Below are 20,856 nucleotides of genomic sequence, written 5' to 3' on the forward strand. Positions count from 1 at the left end.
CATTATGCCAAAGTCCTTGCCATCAGTAGTTATTTAATAAATATTTGATAATTTGAATTGACATTGTATAATGCTTAAACTTTTCTCAGTATTGTCATTCAGTCACTTTTCAATCATGTCCAACTTCATGAGCCCTTTGGGGAGTTTTCTTGGCAGACATACCAGAGTGATTTGCCATTCCTTTCTCCAGCTTATTTTACAGATGATGAAACTGAGGCAAACAGGGTGAAGTGACTTGCCCAGGGTTACACAACTAGTAAGTTTCTCCAGCTGAATTTGAACTCAAGTCTTCCTGACTCCAAGCCCATCACTCTGTCCACCACACCACCTACCTACTCTCAGTTCTAGAGTTGGACAATGAAGGCTTTGCCAAGGCCCTGAATATAAAGGACATAAAAAGCATTTTCAAAAGAGTAGAAATAGACTTAGGCACCTAATTAGGAAGAAGAATTAGTTAAAATAGGAAGCTGCCAGATGGGCCGTGTCTTCTCATTTTTGGCCCTGTCCCAGGCAAGCTCTGCCTACCTACATCCCCTGCAATAGCTGGGCACAGCTGATTTGAGGGCATGACTATGCTGCTTACTGCTTGCCCTTGGCGTGGTTGATGCTGCCCCAAACACAGAGATTGCTCATTCAGGCTTTGATGCCTCTTAAGCTCTTATTATATTACGCAGTGCTCTCCATAACCCAGCTCCCACCCACCTTGACTGCCTCATGTCCCACTAATCCTTTTCAAACATTTCTGTAATACATTCAAACTGGTTTTCTAGCTGTTCCTGATCCTGTGCTCTTCTTTCCTATTTTAGTATACCTTCGTACCTTCTTCCCCACACCTGGAACACCCTCCTTCCCCATCTCTATTCAGGTTTTGTCATCTCATAGCTCTCTAGAGCTGTTTATTGGCCTCCAAGATTTTATTTTTTCCAATTTCAGAAATGATGAGCCCAAGAACATCTTCCTTGTGTATTTGGAATAGTGGCTGCTGATTGACTGTCTAATAGATCAGAGAGCAGAGCCCCATTGATCTTACAAGAGTGGCACAAAATAAAATGGAATCACATGCTTAGCATGGGAGGCCTCCTTCAAAATTCTTTGTTGATCTGCTGTTGAAGTATGCTCCCATCTACCATATGACTCTCCATTGAGTGCATAGTAGGTGTTCAATAAATGCTTGTTGATTGATGCAAAACCAGTCTATAAGGACATTGGAGCACAGGTCAAGTACCTGGGTTCTAGTCCCAACTCTTCCTTTTCTTCACATTTCATTTTCTTCATCTGTGAGATGAGAGTTTGGTACTGATGATTTCTAACCTTCCAACTATGATTCCTTGTGTGTTTGGGTGTTGGGGTATTGGTCAAGGGAGAGGGAGAAGGAGGGAATTTTCAGTCTTTGTTAGCACAAATTTAGGGTTATGGTCATTGAGGGTTGTCCAGAGCAGTAAGGGGTTACCTGACTTGCCAAGAGAAGCATATTATAAATTCATCTGGATCATCCACTAGCACCTACAAGTAAAAAAATATACACTCATAGGACAGGACCTCATTTTACAGATGAAGAATCTGAAGCCCAGAGAAGGGAAATGACTTTCTCAAGGTCATAAATATAGAAAAAGGAAGAACCAAGATTTGAACCCAACTCCTCTGCCTACAAATCAGCACTATTTTCACTGTTGCCCTGATAAAGCCTGAAATCATTTAAAATTGTCATGAGGAAACCTGTTATGGGGGAAGGAGCCCAGAAGTCTTGAGTTATGGCTCTGCTATTAACTCAACCCTTTGTCAGTTGGGCAAGTCAGTTCCTCATCCTCCTCTTTTTTCCTTAGTTTCTTCTTCTGTAAAATCAGTGGCTTGGGCTAGATGATGTCCAAGACCCCTCCCTTCTCTCTTTCTGCAAATGAAAATCTGGACAGCAGATAAGATAGTGGGTGGTTATTCCCACTACAAATGTATTTTTTGCTTTTGCTTCTTAAACTTAGAATCACAGATTGTTGTGTTGAATATGAAAAGGACATTGCAGATAATCCAATGCAACCCCCTCATTTTACAGCTAAAGAAACTGAGACCCAAAAAGGTTGGATGTCAAAAGTCCTAAAGTGAGAACAGAATTCCCTTGTTTCATGGATCATTTGGGTTAATCCAGAGATCCAGAGACCATTTATTTGAGAGGCAGCAGGGTATAGAGTGTTACATGTCAGCAAGGTGGTTCAGTTGATAGAGCACTGGGCCTGGAGTTATGAAGACTTGAGTTCAAACCCAATCTTAGACATTTACTATCTATGTGACCCTGGGCGAGTCACTTAACTTGCTTTGAGCCAATGGGGAAGGAAATGGCAAACCACTCTAATATCTTTGCCAAGAAAACTCCATAGACAGTATGGTCTGTAGAGTCATGAAGACTGAAAAACAACAATCATTATTATTATTCTATTTCTGTATGATGCTGGGGAAAGTATCACACAAACACACACACCAAGCTAGTCATCTGAATTATGGGGAACCTGTCAAACTTTGGATGATTTCCCCAAGAAATTCTCTTGGAGAGAAAATTTGGCAGAATATACTGGACTACTTGGAGTCAGGAAGACCAAAGAATGAATCCAGGTTCAGACATTTCTTGGGCAAGTCACCCTGGGCAAGTTATTTCTCCTTTCTCAGCCTCAGTTTCCTCTTCTGTAAAATAAGATTAATAATAGCACCTACCTGGTAGGATTGGTATCAGGGTGAAATGAAATAATGCTCACAGAGTGCTTTACAAACTTTAAAACATCATATAAATTTGAACTGTTATTATCATTCTCTGTATGAGAAAATAGGTAACTTATTGACAGTGGAATCATACTCTGAATTCTCCACTCTGTGGATTTAGCTCAGGCACTTAGCTGGCACAGTGAATATAGCATAGGGCCTAGAGTCAGGAAGACCTGAGTTCAAATCTGACCTTAGATGCTTACTTGCTATGTGACCCTGGGCAAGTCACTTAACCCTGTTTGCCTCAGTTTCCTCACTGGTAAAATGGTAATGATAATAGCTCCTGCTGCCCAGGGTTGTTATGAAGATCTAACTAGATCATATTTGTAAACCATGAAACACAATATAAATGCTGGTTGCTGTTATTATTAATTGTACCCTGATGTAGATCTTAGTCTAAGGCCTTCTGAAGCTTTCCTTAGTCAGTATCATTTCAGCATCATTTCCTCCCTAACAAAACTAGAAGTGGAAACAATATTCTGCAGAAGGGAGGCATTGACATGCTTGGTTACTGCAGCTATCCACAAACTACTGGCTATGGATTCATCATTTACTTCTAGTCACCCTCATGTAACATAAAATGAAAAGGGATGAATTGGGAGTTAGAGGACTGTGGTGCTAAATCCTAGCTGTGTCATTACTAACTCTGTGACCTTGCACAAATCATTTCACTTTTCTGGGCCTCAATTTCCTTATCAGTAAAATGGAGGAGTAGGATTAGATGACTTCTAAGTACCATCCCTAAATAAACTCTAAATCCAAGATATGATACATGATAGAATAGATAAAATACAATAGGATATGCTCTGATATAATTACTCAAGTATTCAAATGGTTCCATGATACCATTGATTAGGACTTCTCTCCCACAATTTGTTGGTCTTGTTGTTCAGTCTTTTCTCAATCATGTCTAACTCTCCATGACCCCATTTGGGGTTTTCTTGGCAGAGATACTGGAGTGGTTTGCCATTTCCTTCTCCAGCTCATTTTACAGATGAGGAAATTGAGGCATGTAGGGTTAAGTGGCTTGCCCAGGATCACACAGCTAGTAAGTATCTGAGGTTGGATTTAAACTCAGGTCCTCCTGACTCCAGGGCCCGCATTCTGTCCACTGTTCCACCTAGCTGCCCTAAAGTAGATTGCAAACTCATCCATGCCAGTCCATTTTATTTGATTCTTGTCTATGTCCTCCCACAAGCTCTGGATGGAGGCTCCATTGCTCTTTCCTCTATTTTTCCTCAATTTTATCAAACTATCAAGAGCGTACCAGTGGAGGTTTTTGGCTTTGCACCTGTCATTCCTCCCACTTGTCACGTTCCCAGACTGTCTTTCTTTCTGTCATACAATTACATGACATTTGAGCTCTTTTAAGGTAAAAGTGAAAAAAAGGGGAGAAGTTAAGGACTTTGAAGAATTGCATTTTAGTAGGCATCTTAGCTCAGTTGTTGAAAGCAAAACATCGCTCACCTCAAATGACCAAGTCTTGCCATCTAATCACTCGCCAAGTCTTTGCTTTTTAAATCGCAGAAATGTTGAGCCCAAGAATGTCCTCCTCGAGCATTTCGAACAGTTGTTCCTGATTGACTGTCTAATGAAGCAGAGAGCCAAGCCCTGTTGATATTATGGGAGATGTGCAGAATGAGATGGAATTACATACTTTGCAGGGAAGGACACAGGGGGCATATAGTTCCTTCCCTACTCTTTTTTGCAGACAGCTTCATTTAAATGCAAATGCTAACTCCAGCCATGTCAAAATAGAAAGCTCTTTTTTTTTTGAAGGGGGGGTGAACAGGGAGGAGGAGCATGGAATAATAATGACAATGAATTAGAGTCATTTCATTTTCATTATAAGCTCCTTTTCACTAGTAGAATAATAACGTTGAGAGTGGTAAGGTTTTTATGGATGTGACTTATTCTCTTGAACTGAGGGTCAGAGTGGTAGCTCTTAGTGCCTGTCCCAGAGTCCTTTACAGCACCATCATTTCTATCTGACCTTCCCACTGCTCACAGTCCTGTGGCCACCCACACAGGGTGACCAGACCAGCTATTTGGGACTGGAGTGTCTGTCTTATGCAATGACTGTTAGGTCTTCTAAGACAAACCTGTCACCCCCAGAATTTCTTTCTTGAAGAACTCAGAAGGCCCCAAGAGCTGCCTATCAGGACCTCTAGTCACAAGACTCATTTGACATGTGGCCACATTAAGTAAGAGCAATAGATAGCAAAGAGTTTCTCTTTGGGGCTGGCGAGATTTATTCTTGAAATCTCTTTTCCTCAATGACAAAGCAGCATTATTCTCTCATCTGTCTGTTGTAAGCAGCTGGGAAGGAGTAGGATAGTGTCACAATTCAGTAGACTATGAGCTTCTTGAAGACAAGAGTTACTTTTGTGGCGGTTTGGCCTTTGTAACCCATTCCTGGAACGTAGCAGGTTGTTAATAAACCTGTTGACCTGAAGATAAACAGTAACCTACAAGTTGCCTGGGATTATAATATCATAGATTTACAATTGGTTGCTTGCTTCAACAGCATGTATACTAAAATTGGAATGATACAAAGAAGATTAGCATGGCCTCTGGGCAAGGATGACACACAAATTTGTGAAGTATTTCATATTTTTGAACAGAACCAGGACATTGCACACAGTAAGAGCCACATGGTGCAATGACTAATATTGATAAACTTAGCTCTTCTCAACAATACAAGGATCTAAGACAAGTCCAAAAGACTCACGATGGAAAATGCTATCCACATCCAGAGAAAGAACTATGGAGTCTGAATGCAGATCGAAGCACACTATTTGCTCTTTTTTTGTTGTTATTGTTGGTTGTTTTGTTTTGTTTCTTCTTTCTCCTGGTCCCTCCCATTGGTTCTAATTCTTCTTTACATCATGACTAATGTGAAAATGTTTAATATGAATGCATATGTAGAGCCTATATCAGATTGCATGTTGTCTTGGGGAGGGGGGCATGGAGGGGAAGAAAATTTAAAACTTAAAATCTTATGGAAGTGAATGTTGAAAATCAAAAATTAATTAACTAAAAAAATAGAATTGGAAGGGCCTTAGAAGTCATCATCCTTTGCAGATGAGGAAACTGAGGAACAGATTGCCAAGAGTCACACAATTATTAAGTGTCTAAGTCAGGATTTAAGCCCAGGCCTTGTTGTCTCCTGTTCAGTGCCCTAAACTAATGCTGCCCCTACCCCAGATAGTAGAAACAGTGTGAACCCCCAGATTGTGTTTTTCTGAGAAGTCATATAAAGACTTCCATATTACCCAAGCCTAATGACAGTCTCTGTGTGTATTTTGTCTGGCTTTGAGAATTAAGACATGTAACAGTATAGGCTGCCATCTCAGAGAGAGCCACATTCCCTGGAATCCTTGTACATACCCTCAGAGGAAAGAGGAGCATTGAGAGGACTCCTGCCCTCTTTAGGTTTGGGCAACTTACATTCCCTGATAGAAAAGATAGTGAATTCATCAGTATGTCCCAGGAACCAACAAGAAGTTCATTATACAACCTCCCTCTGAAGACCTTCAGTGAACGGTGCCCCTGCTCAGCCAACTCCACCTCTGAGTAACTTTAATTGTTAGTTTATAGAAACTACAGCCCACTCTAGCTCATAACTCCCATGCTCAAGAGATCCACAACAGGAATTAGAGGAACGTACCTCCCCTCCTGGCCTTGGATTTTTCTTTCTTTTTTTTCTCTTTTTTCTTTCCTTCCTTTCTTCCTTCCTCTCTTTCTTCCTTCCTTCTTTTTCTTCTTTCTTTTTTCTTCCTTTCTTTCATTTTTCATTCTTTTTTTCTCTCTCTCTTTCTTTTTGTTAAACAAAGTTATTTTACCTGTTCTTCCTAGACAATAAATCCATTTCCATGTATATTTTTTGATCCAGCAATCTATGTTCTTATGGCAGGTGATGAGAAGAATGTCATTCTAAGTTGAGCCTCCTCTCACCCAGCTTGCTTTTCCCTAGGGAAATGTGCATAGTAGGAAGCGAAATGTGGCATTGTCCACATCTAGGCACAGGAATCATGTCTTGACAGGTTTTCAAGGAAGCCAATGATGATCCAATGACATTCATCAAAATGAAGCAAAGCTAGTACTTGTGACAGAGGCAGGCCAGGGGCCTCTTGGCTTGAATTTCATCATGGTAGCTATATTGTCACATCAAGATGTTTGGTACAAAGACGTGAGTCAGTTGTAGGGTGGGAAAGAGAAGTTCAAGGCCTCACCTGACCCATCCCCCATCTTGAAGGCAAGACCAGTTACTTTTATAGAGAGGGCCATAGAAAGGAATTCTCCAACTTCCGAAGACTCTCCAGTATTTCATAGCCCCTTTCGGCCAGTGAATGCTGGATCCCATCTAACCAAATTGCTCCTGCTTCATTTCCTCTGATGGCAAATGAAAACATTCAGTCACTCTCCTGAGTGAGCCAACATGAAGTTGACTTCATGGTCCTCATTAGAGAATCACAGCATTCAAGAGTTGGAGATATCCAAACCAAGGATGACATGATATATTGAGAACAGGATTTGGAGTCAGAAAGCCCCGAGTTTAGATCCTGATTCAGAAACTTACAATATTTTTATATGTAAAATGGAGGGATTGAATTTGGTGACCTTTAAGTTCTCTCTCAACTCTAAATCTATGATCCTGTAATCTAGTCCAACCCATGCACAAAAGAGATCCCCATTCTAAAGGAATACTCAGAGCTTAGCCCAGTGCCTGGCAGATTAATAACAGTTTGTTGACTTGATGTGACTAGAACATACCCAATAAGTTGCTGAGCATTAAAGGACATAGAAAGGAGTTACAAGGGACAGTTGGATGGTGCAGTGGATAGAGTGCCTGTCCTAGAGTCAGGAAGATACATCTTCCTGAGTTCAAATCTGGCTTCAGGCACTTACTATCTGTGTGACCCTGGGCAAGTCACTTAACAATGTTTGCCCCAGTTCCTCATCTGTAAAATGAGCTAGAGAAGTAAATGGTGAACCACTCTAGTATCTTTGCCAATAAAACCCCAAATAGGGTCACAAACAACAGCACATGACTGAAATGACTGAACAACGATAAAAGAAAATATGGGTGGTTTTTAGTGGTGATGTCATAAAAAGTAGTTTCAAATAAGTGGTGGGGTCCTTTATTTAAGTCATATGCTGTTGAAACATCAAGGATCCTTGGAGCACTCCAATGGAGACCTTCTTCCAAGCTGATGTTCCTCCATTAGCATCTCAAGCTCATCACTTGCAAAACAGAACTCATCTACACCTGCCCTGAAAAACCTACTTCTCTATTTCTGCTAAAGGTACCATCATCCCTCTAGTCCCCCATATTCACATTCACAGAATTGTCTTTTATTCTTCCTTCTCACTTATCCCTCCCACTCTTATTCAATCATGATTAAGTCTTGTTTCTACCTCAACAACATCTCTCAAATATAGCCACTTCTCTCCACTCACATGGCCTCCACTTGTTTTGGGGTGGATTATCACTTGGATAGATGACACAGTGGATAGAGCACTGGGTCTGCAGTCAGGAAGACCTGAGTTCAAATGTGACCTCAGACACTTACTAGCTATGTGACTTTAGGCAAGTCACTCAACTTCTGTTTTCCTTAATCCACTGGAGAAGGAAATGGCAAACCATTCCAGTATCTTTACCAAGAAAACCCCAACTATAGTATGATCAATGGGGACATGAAGAGTTGGACACAACTGGTACAACTAATCAACCAATCACCTGGATGATCATAACAGGATCCCAAATGAACTACCAACTATCAGTCTCTCCCCTCTCCAAGTCATCCTCCACAGAGCTACCAAAATAAAGCACAAATCTGACCATGTAACTTCCCTGCTTGAGAACCTTCAATGGTTTCCTACTGCCTACACAATAAAATGCAAGCTCTTATTCTTTTAAAAGGCATTTAATGCCCTTCACAATTTGACTTCAATCTACCTTTCTTGGTACATTGCCTGCTCCATGCACCCCAACCAAGCTGGTTTACTCCTCATCTAACTCAACATTCCATCTCTTACCTCCAGACCTTTGCTCAGGCTAAACTCTAGGCCTAGAATGGACTAACTCTTTGTTACCACATCTTACACTCCTTAGCTTCCTTTGGGGTTCAATTCAAGTCCCACCTCTTGCAGGAAGCCTTTCCCAATTCCCTTAATTATCAGGGATCTCTCCTTCCACCTCAAAATTTCATACACATTTTTATTTATATTCATGTTACATCTCTCCAATAGAATGTAATCTTTTGAGCAAGGATTTTTCCTCCATTTTGTTCCTGAATCCTCAGTACCTGGCACAGTACCTTGGATACAGTAAGCACTTAATAAATCTTTATTGGATTACGTTTTTGAATTGGACCCTGCAACCAGATCAAATCCACATTACCATATTGTCATCTAGGCAGCATGACAAGCAAGCTAAGGCACTGAACCTGAAGCCAAAAGGACTTATGGCAAACCCTGCCTCAGACAGCTACGAGCTGTGTGACACTGAGATAACTTTTTAACTTCTCTGTGCCTCCTGATTCCTCATCTGCGAAATGGGAAGAGGATGGACCTGATGGCTCCTAAAGTCTCTACTGAGTCTAATTCTATGACATTACCTTATGAGTCCTACAGGCAGCTAGGTGGTGTAGTGGATAGAGTGCTGGACCTGGAACCAGGAAGACCTGAATTCACATCTGGCCTCAGATATTTACTAACTCAGAGACCCTAGGCAAATCAATCCACTGGAAAAGGAAATGAAAGGAAATGGCAAACGATTCCAGCATCTCTGCCAGGAAAACCCCATAGACAGTATTGGTGTGCTATGGTCCACAGGGTCACAAAGAGTCAGATACCACTGAATGACTAAACAAAAACAAGTTGTATAGTGGTCCCTTTTCAGCTCTGAATCAGGATGCTAGGACTCTAATAACAACAGTAGCTCACGTTTGTATGAAACATTAGGGTTTATTTAGCATTCCCCTCCCAGTGGCCCTATGAGGTAGGTTAGGGAAAAAGTTATGTCTGTTCGCTGAGAGCTTATGTGTCCATTGTACAAACCACACTGGGCAGAAAGAATGAATACTGCATTGTATGCTGTTGATAAATACAATTCAGCTGTAAAGGGGCAAGTGACCTACCTGCTATTTGAAGATTCTCAACAAGCCCTGCAATGCCATAAGCATTTAGTAAGCACCTACTATGTGCCAGTCACTATACTAAGCATATCTATACAAAAAAAAATGAAAACAGTCCCTGCCCACACTGGAGCTCACAGTCTAGTGGGGAATGTTCACAAATGAATCCTCAACCTCTGACAGTTCAAAAAAGAATTGTACCTTCTTCACTTCAGTCCAATTCAACAAACATTTATTAGGTGCCTACTATGCATCAGAGGTAGCATGGTTAAGTGTACAGTGAGTCAGCCTTGGATTCAGAAAGACCTAGATTCATGTTCTATTTCTGCCACAAACTGGCTGTGTGACCCTGGGCCAATTGCTTAACCAAGCTCTGTGCCCCAGCGATTATGATGTAAATTGTAGAGGTGATGGGGGATTTCCTTTTTGAGAGTCCCCTATCCCTATAAAATCACAGGTCCAGTCCCATCCTCTATGACAGGGGTGGAGAACCTGTAGCCTCAAGGCCACATGTGGCCTTCTAGATCCTCAAGTGTGACCCTTTGAAACTTCACAGGTCCCCTTGTCTATGGTATACCAAGTACTGGGGATGCAAAATGCAAAAATAAAATAATTCCTGCCCCCAAGGAACTTGCATTCCATTGGGGGATATAATATGTACACATATACAGAAATACAAACCATCTCCAAAGGAATTTTCTAAGGTAGGGAGCACTTATTGAAAAGGTATCTTCATTCCCTACATTTTCTTCCTTCATGATCTCATTCATTCCCACAGTAAAAGGTAACTCTACACATACGATTCCCAAATCTCATCTTCATGAAATTTGAAGACCCCTCCAAACCCATATTTCCATGTGATTGACTCATGATGGCCCCAGGTCTCCCCTTCCTTCTTGCTGTGTCTTTGCTCATGCCTATAAATCCCTCCAATTCTCTTCAAAGTCAAGGTTAGCAGCACTCTGGGTAGTCTGAAGTGCCCCTCAGGGAATTTGGAGGTGAGGAGGAGGGGTAGTACCCTCCCTCTTCCAGTTCTGCTTAGGAATCTCCATTCTTTGGAACCATCTTCAATTGCTTTCTCATCCTGAAAGTTCCCTCAGCACCTTAGATCATCCCTCTAACCCTACATCCCCTTCTCCCAGATTCCTCCTGGAACCTCAATTTTGAGAAAGGCCCAGGAGAACTATCCTTTTTTCCTCTTCAGGCTCTGCTTTTGACTCGCTTGACTGAAGTACCTTTTGCCACTTCCAAGGTTTTTGGCTCCCCTTTTTTTGTGTTGAGTTCCCCCAATAGAATGGTAGATCTTGAAGAACAGATATTGCTTTCTTTCTGCTTCTATTAGTATCTCCTGTGCTTTGCCCAACCACTGGCACATTGTTAATGCTTAATAAATATCCTTTGGTGGATTCACTGACTTGCTCCCTCCTCCTTCTGACCACCATTTCAGTCCAAGGCAAAGCTATTCACCCCATTTCCCATGTTTGTAAATGTTGCTTTTGTCATTTTTCCCCCCTCATCTCTCTTCTTAGTAAGTGCCATAGAAGGAACTAGGAGTGGTTATCCCCGAGAAGTCATGACTTAGAAAAGACATGATAGTATTTGAAGGACTGTCACATGGAGAAGAAATTACATTCTCTTCTCCTTGCCCCAGAAAGCAGAACAAAGAATAATGAGGAAAAGTTGAAATGATGCTGATTTAGACTTCATGTAAGTAAAAATGTCCTAACCATTAGAGCTACCCAGAAGCAGAATGGGCAGAACCCCAGAGCCAACTTCTACCTACTGAACAGGACAACTACCCTAGCTAAAGCTGCAAGACACCCTGAAGGAGAGATGTGAGGCAGCATGTGCCAGGCAAGGGAACCCAATGCTACCACCTGGCCCACCTCTCCCCTCAGACCGTGATGGAGATGGCCCAGAATCCTGAGTCCAAGAGTTCCAGGAAGAGATGTCCTCCCTTCACCCCTCCCAACCTCAGACTATTGGCCCAGCTTCTAGCCTGCCCCCTGAAACTCTCATCCAGGAATCAAACCTCATGGGATTCTTATTCATCAGCTTTCTCTATGGGGGCTACTGCTCTTTCATCCTTAGAAGTCAGATATAGATAGATAGATACATACACACATACATATATACATACATACAAACATACATACATACATACTTATATACATAGATATATAATATATACATATATGTGTAGCTATAGTTATCACTTTATATATTTATTATACATATATATGTACACATATGTATGCATGTGTATATATATATATATATTTATAGGCTAAATACATATGTATGTATATATATAAACACTTATACATATATATACTTACCTGTATGTATGTGTGCTTTTGACCTGATAAGATATTTAAGCAATACCTCTTCATTTTGTTTTATTTTAGGAAAATAAATGCTACATTATTTCTATGCATCCCCCACTCTGTTAGTAATCATATCTGTTTAAATGGCATCTGTAATAATAAGTCAGCTTTATGTTCTCTCTGGGTAAATGCATGTGTCATAGAAACTGCTCCAAGTTGGATTCAAATGCAATACTGTTTTGCGGTGGTCTCCTGCCTACCTCTTAATATGTTCTTCACACTATCCCTTTACAATTTAAAAGAATGACCATAGTTAAGAGAAATTCGACAAGATGCACATCTCTCCCATCGCTCCATGTTTATCTATCTCACAAGGCACCGGCATTTTTGTTTTTTTCTCTTGTATGTTGTTGCACTGTTCATTTTAAATTAGAACATTAAATACTATAGTTCCCCTTTATGAAGCCAGCAGGGTTTTCTTTGCTGTGAAAATGAGTGACTCTATTATCCTTTTCCTAATGGAGAAAGTGTAATTAACATTGTCTTGAGGCTAATTTCCATTTATGTTGCCATTCTTCATCAGCTGAACATCATTCCCTGGAAAAAGTCAATGTGTCACTTTTATTGGCCTAGACTGCACTCTAACACTAAGAAAATTAATTCAAGCTACATTAACGTACTTAACTTCAAATACAATGAAATTACCTGATGACAGAAGTTATCTCCACTCTGTCTTTTATGAAGTCATGTCATCTGCTGGACAGCTTGAAAAATGGGATCGCTGTTAAATGCCTCTGCTATTACCAACTTCTAAGCTACAGGAGAGACAGGCCACTGGACAGAAGGATAAGCAGGGTATTTAGAAGGAATGCCAATATTTACCCATGGACTGCAAAGGCAAAGATCCCTTTGGGAGTTGACTGGAGTAGAGTTGGGTGGATTGCCTTTCAGGGATTAGCTCTGATTAAGTGTGTGTACTTCTATCCAGAATATATTCTTGATTCATGTGACAAAAGACAAAATCATCAGATCAGAGAAATCAGAGACAGGAGTATGCTCTGAAATTGTGTGCTTCTATGTTTCTGGCTGCATCCTGCCAACTCCATGAGAAAAGGTTGAAAGCTGTGTCCTATTTCAAAATGGTTTTCATTGCCACAATTCAAGATGATCACAAAATCACACAGGTTTAACTCTCACCTGAAGTGGAATCCCATCAATATCATGTTGGATAAGTGGTCCAGCCTCAGATAGAAAAGTTCCAAATGGAGAGAAGCCAATCTATCCCAAGTCAGCCCATTCCACTTTGGGATAGCTCTAATTATCAGGGAATTGTCTTCCTATAACAAAGCCCACAATCTGCCTTGCTGCAACTTCTAAGTATCACGGAGTTATGGATACAGTATTGGACTTAGAATCATAAAGATCTGAGTTCAAATCCTTCCTCAGACACCCACTAGCTGTGTAACTCTGGGTGAGTAACTTACCCACTTTAAGCCTCAACATCCTCATCTGTAAAATGGACATAACAATACCATCTACCTCACAGATTTATTGTGAAAACCCAGTGAGACACTTTATAAAGTGCTTTGCAAAACTCAAAGTGCTATGTAAATGATAGTTATTATTATTTTTGTTCTTACTACCATAACCACCACTGCTATACAGCTGGGTTTATATTTTAATATTAGGAGTAGTTCCACCCACTTGAGCCAACCAGAGTAAATTTCATCCTCTTTCACTTGAGAGCCCTTCATGGAATTGACCATGGCTGTTCCCAAATTTTCCTTTTCCTTCAGCTGATCCTTATGTGACATGAAGTTGAGGCTCTTCACCATCATAGTCCTTTGGTTATTCTCCAGTGTAACCTAAACCCAGTGTTTGAAGGTCAATCATAACTCTGAAAGAGTACAAAACTCCCTCCTTTTCCCACAATTAAAATTGCATTTTAATGACTTTTGTGATAATACCAACTTCTCATGTAGGAAGTAATTTAATAGGTATTGATTTTGTACCCATTATGAGAGATACAGCATGGTTCAATGACTAGAAAGTCATCCTTTAAGTGAAGAAGGCCTGGGTTTAAGAACCTAGCTCTGTTATCATGGCAAGTCACTTAAACTCTGTCCTAGGCAACTGCCTGAGACTAGAAGTTTCTGAGAATGTGTTTGCTTACACTGATAAAAGAAAAAAAAAAGTTTCTTCACTTGGGTTCCTATACTAATGAAACTATAGGTCAAAATCCTCATCCTAAATCTCTATGTTCTAGATAGTTGGGATACATGGACAAGATGGCCCCTCCTTGCCCTCGAGAAGCTTACATTTTAGGAAAGATAACTTAAAAATACATAAGTAAATATTTACAAAAGAAACCAAAGTAATTTCACTAGGGGTTTGGGGTGGGCACCACTAATAACAAGGGTCTTTTAGAGAAAATAGCACTTGAGGGCCAGCTAGGTGGCACAGTGGATAGAGCATTGGGCCTGAAATTGGTTCCAATCTGGCCTCAGACCAAACACTTGACACTTACTAGCTGTGTGACCCTGAGCAAGTCACTTAACCCTAATTGCCTAAAAAAAAAAGAAATAAAAAGAAAAAGAAAATAGCACTTGAGTATAGCCTTGAATGGAACTCAGGATCCCTATGCTCCACCATCAGAGGAGAAAGGGCACATTCTAGAACTGCACAAAAGTATGAAGGCAGGACATTTGGTAACATTATATGGAAAACTTAAAGGGGACAGCTTGGCTGGAATATAGGGCATGGGACAGGCAATCATAGGAAATCAGTCAGGAAAGATAGCTTTGAGCCAGATTGTGAAAAGCTTTAAACAACAAATCCACAATTTTATATTTTATCCTAGAGGAAAGAGGGAGTCCTTGATGCTTCTTGAGCCATTATCAGGTCATGCTTAAAAAATATCAATTTGGCAGCTGTGGGAAGGATGGCCTAGAAAAGGGAGAGATTAAATAAAGAACACGGACAAGTCTTGTTAGGTTAAGGAGTATTAAGAATTGTGTTGGTTTCTGCTGCCTGGGCAATTATTCTGTATCTCCAAGCCAATGGCTATGTATTCCTTTTACCCTGCTGGACAATTCTGATCACTCTGCTGCATGAGGCACATGTGGTAAATTTCTTTGAAGAATTAATCGTCTTAGAAAGCATTGTTCTCCCAGCTCCTTCTAGAATCAAAGCCCACAAGGTGAATCATCCAAAGTGGGAGAGAGTGCCTTATTCTGCAGATGAAAGTCACTCCTCCAGTTCAACTGAATATACTTCAACAAACATTCTTCAAGTACAGTGTCAATAGAGCTCAATGGTAGCATATGGCATCAGCTGGCATTCTGGATATTGGCTTGGATCTTCATAGAGCCTAAGGGGTGGCAGGAAGTGGATGAAGAAATAAGCATCTGATTCACTCCTGAGAATTTCCTTGTGCCCTGTTCTTTCCTTAGAGATAGGGTGCTATGAGAAAGCATATCTTGGCCTTGCATTGTTTGAGATTTTTATTAATGATTTGTATTATAGGATATATAGCACCTTTATCAGATTTGCAAATGATACAAAACAAGGAATAACAGTGAACACGATGATGGTGGGGCATTCAAAAATAACATGACAGACTAAAACTTTGGGCTAAATATACAGAGTGAAAATGAATAGAGATAACTGTGAAATCTTACCCTTGGGTTCAAAAAATTAATTTTATAAGCATAATATTGAGAAGGCAAGGTTAGTCAGAACTATTTGGGAGACAAAAAAGACCTGGGATTTTAGGGACTGAAGGTCAATATAAGTTAGATAAGAAAGCTAATGCAATGTTAGACTCCATTAAGTAAGACAGTTTCTAGTAGTGAGGTGATGTTGCTGGCCTAGTCAGATCATGTCTGGAATATTGTGTTCACTTCTAGGCTCATTTTAGGAATGACATGGGTAAACTCAAAGAGTTCTTATTACTATAGAGGACAATATCATCCTCCCAATCCCTCAGGCTCACAAGCTAAGAGTCGTCTTTGATTCTTCACTGTCTCTCATCCCATACCCAATACCCATATCCAAGGTGTTACCAAGACCTGTCAATTTCACCCTTGTAGCATCTCTCAAATACATCTCCTCCTTTCCTCTAACACTGACACCTCTCTAGTGCAGAGTCTCATCACCTCATACCTGGAGGTATGGTGGGTCTGTCTGCCCCACCAATCCAACCTCCATTAAGACACCAAAGTAATTTTCTTAAAGCGTAGTTCCACCCATTTCACCCCCTACTCAATAAACTCCAGTGACTCCCTATTGCCTCCGGTACAAAATCAAAATGTTCCATTTGACATTCAATGCCCTTCATAATTTAGCCCCCTCCTACCTTTTCAGACTTCTTACACGTTACTCCCTTATACGTACTCTTCCATCCAGTGTTACTGATCTCTTAGCTGTTCTATAAACAAGACACTCCATCTCTGTTCTGGGCATTTTCTCTGGTTATCTCCCATGCTAAGCTACGTAGCAGTGGATAGAGCAGTGGGCTTGGAACCAGAAAGACTCTTCATGAGTTCAAATCTGATCTCAGACGCTAACTAGCTGTGTAACCTTAGGCAAGTCACTTAACCTTGCTTGTCTCAGTATCTCATGTGTAAAATGAGCTGGAGAAGGAAACGGCAAACCACTCCTGTATCTGCCAAGACAATTCCAAATGCGATCACAGAGAGTCAGACACAACTGTAAAACAACTTAACAACAACAAAATCTCCCATACATGAAATGCTCTTCTTCTTTCACTCAGACTACTGACCTACCTGGCTTCTTTTAAGTCCAAACTAAAAACCCACCTTCTACAAGAAGCTTTCCTGGGGCAGTTAGGTGGCACAGTGGATAGAGCACTGGCCCTGAAGTCAGGAAGACCTTAGTTAAAATCCGGCCTTAGACCAAACACTTGACACTTACCAACTGTGTGACCCTGGGCAAGTCACTAAACCCCAATTGCCAAAAAAAGAAGCTTTCCTTAAACCCTCTTAATTCTAGTGCCATCCCTCAGTTAATTATTTGTTTATCCTGTGTATATTGTATATATTTGTTTGCATGTTGTCTCCCCATTAGATAGTAAATTCCTTGAGGTCAAGGACTGTCTTTTGCCTCCTTTTGTATCCAAAACACTTAATACAGTGCCTGGCACATAGCAGGAGCTTTATACATGTTTATTGAATTGAATTGGAGGACAACAAGAAGAGTGAATGTCCTTGAGTCTATACCGTATGAGGATGAATTGAAAAATTGCGAATGTTTTACCTGAAAAAATGGAAGCAGTAGAAGGGATAGGATAACCCTCTTCAAGTATTTGAAAGGCTGTCATTTAGAGGAGGGATTCACCTTGTTCTTATTGGCTTCCAGGCAAAATTAGGTAAGGACAATGGGTGGAAATTACAAGGAGCTCAATGGAAGCTCAATGGAACCTCCCTAACCATTAGGGTGGTCAGAAGTGTAATGGGCTTCCTTCAGAGTTAGCGAATTGCAGATTGCTTGAAATAGTCAAGCAAAGGCTCAAAGGTCCACTTGTTGAGTCTTTTGTATTAAGGAACATCATCATAGGATTTAGTCAATTCCCCTCTTTTATAAGTGAGGAAATGGAGGCCAGGGAGGTGACTTGCCTAAGGTCCTACTGGGGATAGGACTTGGATTTGAACCCAGGTCCCCCAACTTCAATTCCAATACTTTTTATTGATCGTGCTCTATTCTGGAGATGCTTTTTACAGTATGAGTCAGACAGGATTTTGACTCCTTGTTAGGAAGACCTTCAGTTCAGCAGCCTTTGTTAAATCCTCACTAACTATGCTAAGCACTGAAGACAGAAGAAAGACAAAAACATAGTCTCTAACCACGAGGAGCTTATATTCTAATGGTGAAGACAAATATGAAAATAACCAGGTACCTAGAAGATTTTTACAAAGTAGATAGAAGATAATTTCAGAGGGAAAGGCCACTTACAACTCTATAATTCATTCATTCCATGATGCTTCTCAGAGAGATAACTTGGCCGGTGAGTTCTTCAGTGTTAACATCCCTTTGATTTGGGGCCTAGGTCTATGACCCCTATATTCCTTTCAAATAAGCTTTTCTCCTCATTTCTAAAGAATGCCCTCACTTTAGAAATTTCTTCTTTTAAAATATGTCCTTGGTTTTTCAGTAACCACCCAGCAGCTGTGTGGATTTCAAGAGCTCTGAGATAGGTTACCTTTCATCAGTACAGAGGGGTCATTATCTGGCCCACCTAATGATTGGCTAAGCATGGACAAAGTCTATACTCTGGATCTCCCTTCTCAAACAGTGAGCTGCGGGGGTCATCAGAAGCTATTCACTATGGCAGAGACTTGTCGGGGAGTTAATCTTGAAAAGGACACAGAGTCAGTGCCTAGGAAGACTAAGAAAAGTTTTCTTATATCAGTCTGGGTTGTTGAGTTATATTGGGCAATTTCAGGATCTCTTAAGTTCAAAATCACACAATTGCAGAACCAGATAGGACTTTGGTTAACAATGAGTCCAAATGATACCTCAAAAATTATCCCTTCTATCTTATATCTATCAAGTAGTCACCCAACTTTGATTGAAGACCTCCAATGAGAAGGTTCTTTCTCCTGTAACTACTACCTACCAAGGCAGACCATTTCACTTCTGAAAGGCTCTAATTTTTGATTTTCTACCACCAAGCATGAATTTGGCTGTCTGTTACTTCAGTCTATTACTCCTAGTTTGTCCTCTGAAGCCAAATAGAATGTGCCTAATCTCTCTGCCACTGGACCTCCCTTAAAATGTCCACACTATCTTCTGTTTTCCAGGTCTTGCTTCCCTAGTTCCTCCAAACAGTCCTCAGATGGCCTGTGCTAAAAGCTTTCCAACATTTTAGTTGCCCTCCTCTGGAACTCTCTAGCACAGGGGCTCTTAATTACTTTGTGTCATGGACTTCTTTGGCACTCTGATAAATACTAGGGGTGGAGGGATGTTTAACCCAAGTATGTGAAGACTTTCCCCAAGTGGAATGGGCAGAAGAAAACAACTTGTCCCAGTGGCCATGAAGGGGTTGAATTGGGCATTGTGGAGCATTTAGACTTTGGTCAGGTATCAAAGATGGCAAGATCATCCATTGTATCCCAGGCCATTGCCAATCATCCTGACTTTTGTCCTGCCACTGGACTTTGATGACTCTGGAAGAGAGAGTGAGGTTGATGACTTTGTGCAACTCTGCCTCACTTAAATCTAATTCACACACAAGTCAGGATATCACCCCATGGTTTCATAGGTCCCCTTCAAAAATGAAAGACAAATAACAACAACAAATCATATGAACTGCTTCTCAGAATAGTTTTTAAATGCATAAAATAAAGTAGATAAGATTATAAAGGAAACCAATTTTATTTAAATACAGTTATCAATTTTTTTAAACTTGCAAACCTCCCTGAAATCTGTCCACAGATGTCCTAGGGGTCCATGGACCTCAGGTTAAGGACCTCTGATGTTACTGATCAATATGCTTCCTAAACTGTGGAACCCATGTTTTCTTTACTATAAGGCTGGCCTTTTATCTACCATACCATAAAATGTCTATGTACTGCCCTGTATTGTCACCTCATTGTTTCAACCTCCTCTGATGCCTCATAACCATGTGGAGGTGACTCTACAATCTGGAAACATATGCCATCATAGCATAAGATCTAGTGCTAGAAAGCCAAACAGTTTTTCCAAGAACCATGAAGGCGGCTGAAGAAGGCATTGTACATAAGACTAAAGATATATTCTGGGTCTGTTGTACAATATAAGTTCTCCCCCAATAGAATGGAAACATCTTAAGACTAGAACTGTTTCATTTTTGTCTTTGTATGCCCAGCACCTGATTAACAAATATATTTTGATTTACTATTATCTGTGAACTAGATCCCTATGTAAAAAGACTCATTATCAGAAAGTAGACCAACAGATGACAACTTGTTTTTGACCACAATAACTCATTAAATAAGCATTTATTTAGCATCTACTATAAACTTACTATTCTCACTTGCTCATTAGATATAAACAAAGCCTGGAGGTTTCCCTATGTATGACAGGAAGTCTGTCTGGATTGGCATAAAAACTTGATCATGCCCTGTGGGTCTTCTAAAAAGATAGATGACCAATTCAGAAAGATTCAAGGGCTTAGCCAAAAAGAGAAGATAGTAGTCCAACTAAATCAGTGAGAAAGAATCGATTGCCGTGGAGGAACAGACTCGAGCCTCAGCCTCAGTCTTGGTCTTCCTCTCTACCCTTCTTTGGAGAATAACCTCATGAACTTCGTAAGTTTAGAGAATTTTGGATTTCCCATCTTCCCATTGGCATCCTAGTTCTATCCATACAAGAACTGACAGCCATGCCTGCTTCAGAAGTCAAAGATTGGCTGATATTGAGTCACAGCTCTAGAGGTAGCCTAGAAGAAAACTTATACATTACCTCAGTTAAGGATTCCAACATTTGCATCTTTCCCTTGTCCACTGTGAAAAGAACACTCGAAAAAATGACCTCCATGGTGACAGAAAGACTTCTAAGAGCTATGAGATACTCCTTTGCCTCATGTGCTCTTGGGATAGTGTCACAGATTTTTGGAAGAATGTTTTATACTAATAATT

The 20,856-nt window shown here is 40.5% G+C and overlaps 1 protein-coding gene and 1 non-coding gene across 2 annotated transcripts in view; both read left to right on the plus strand.

Moving 5' to 3' along the window:
* Window positions 1-20,856, plus strand: part of TMEM132D (transmembrane protein 132D) — an 881,229-nt gene that overhangs the window by 647,472 nt on the left and 212,901 nt on the right. The gene's annotated exons all lie outside the window — the stretch shown is intronic.
* On the plus strand, window positions 5,264-5,366 carry LOC114036866. Its single transcript, XR_003568381.1, has one exon. It is a non-coding gene; the product is annotated as a U6 spliceosomal RNA (small nuclear RNA).

Source organism: Vombatus ursinus, unplaced genomic scaffold, assembly GCF_900497805.2.
Source record: "Vombatus ursinus unplaced genomic scaffold, bare-nosed wombat genome assembly UNPS02009994.1, whole genome shotgun sequence".
Lineage (NCBI taxonomy): Eukaryota > Metazoa > Chordata > Mammalia > Diprotodontia > Vombatidae > Vombatus > Vombatus ursinus.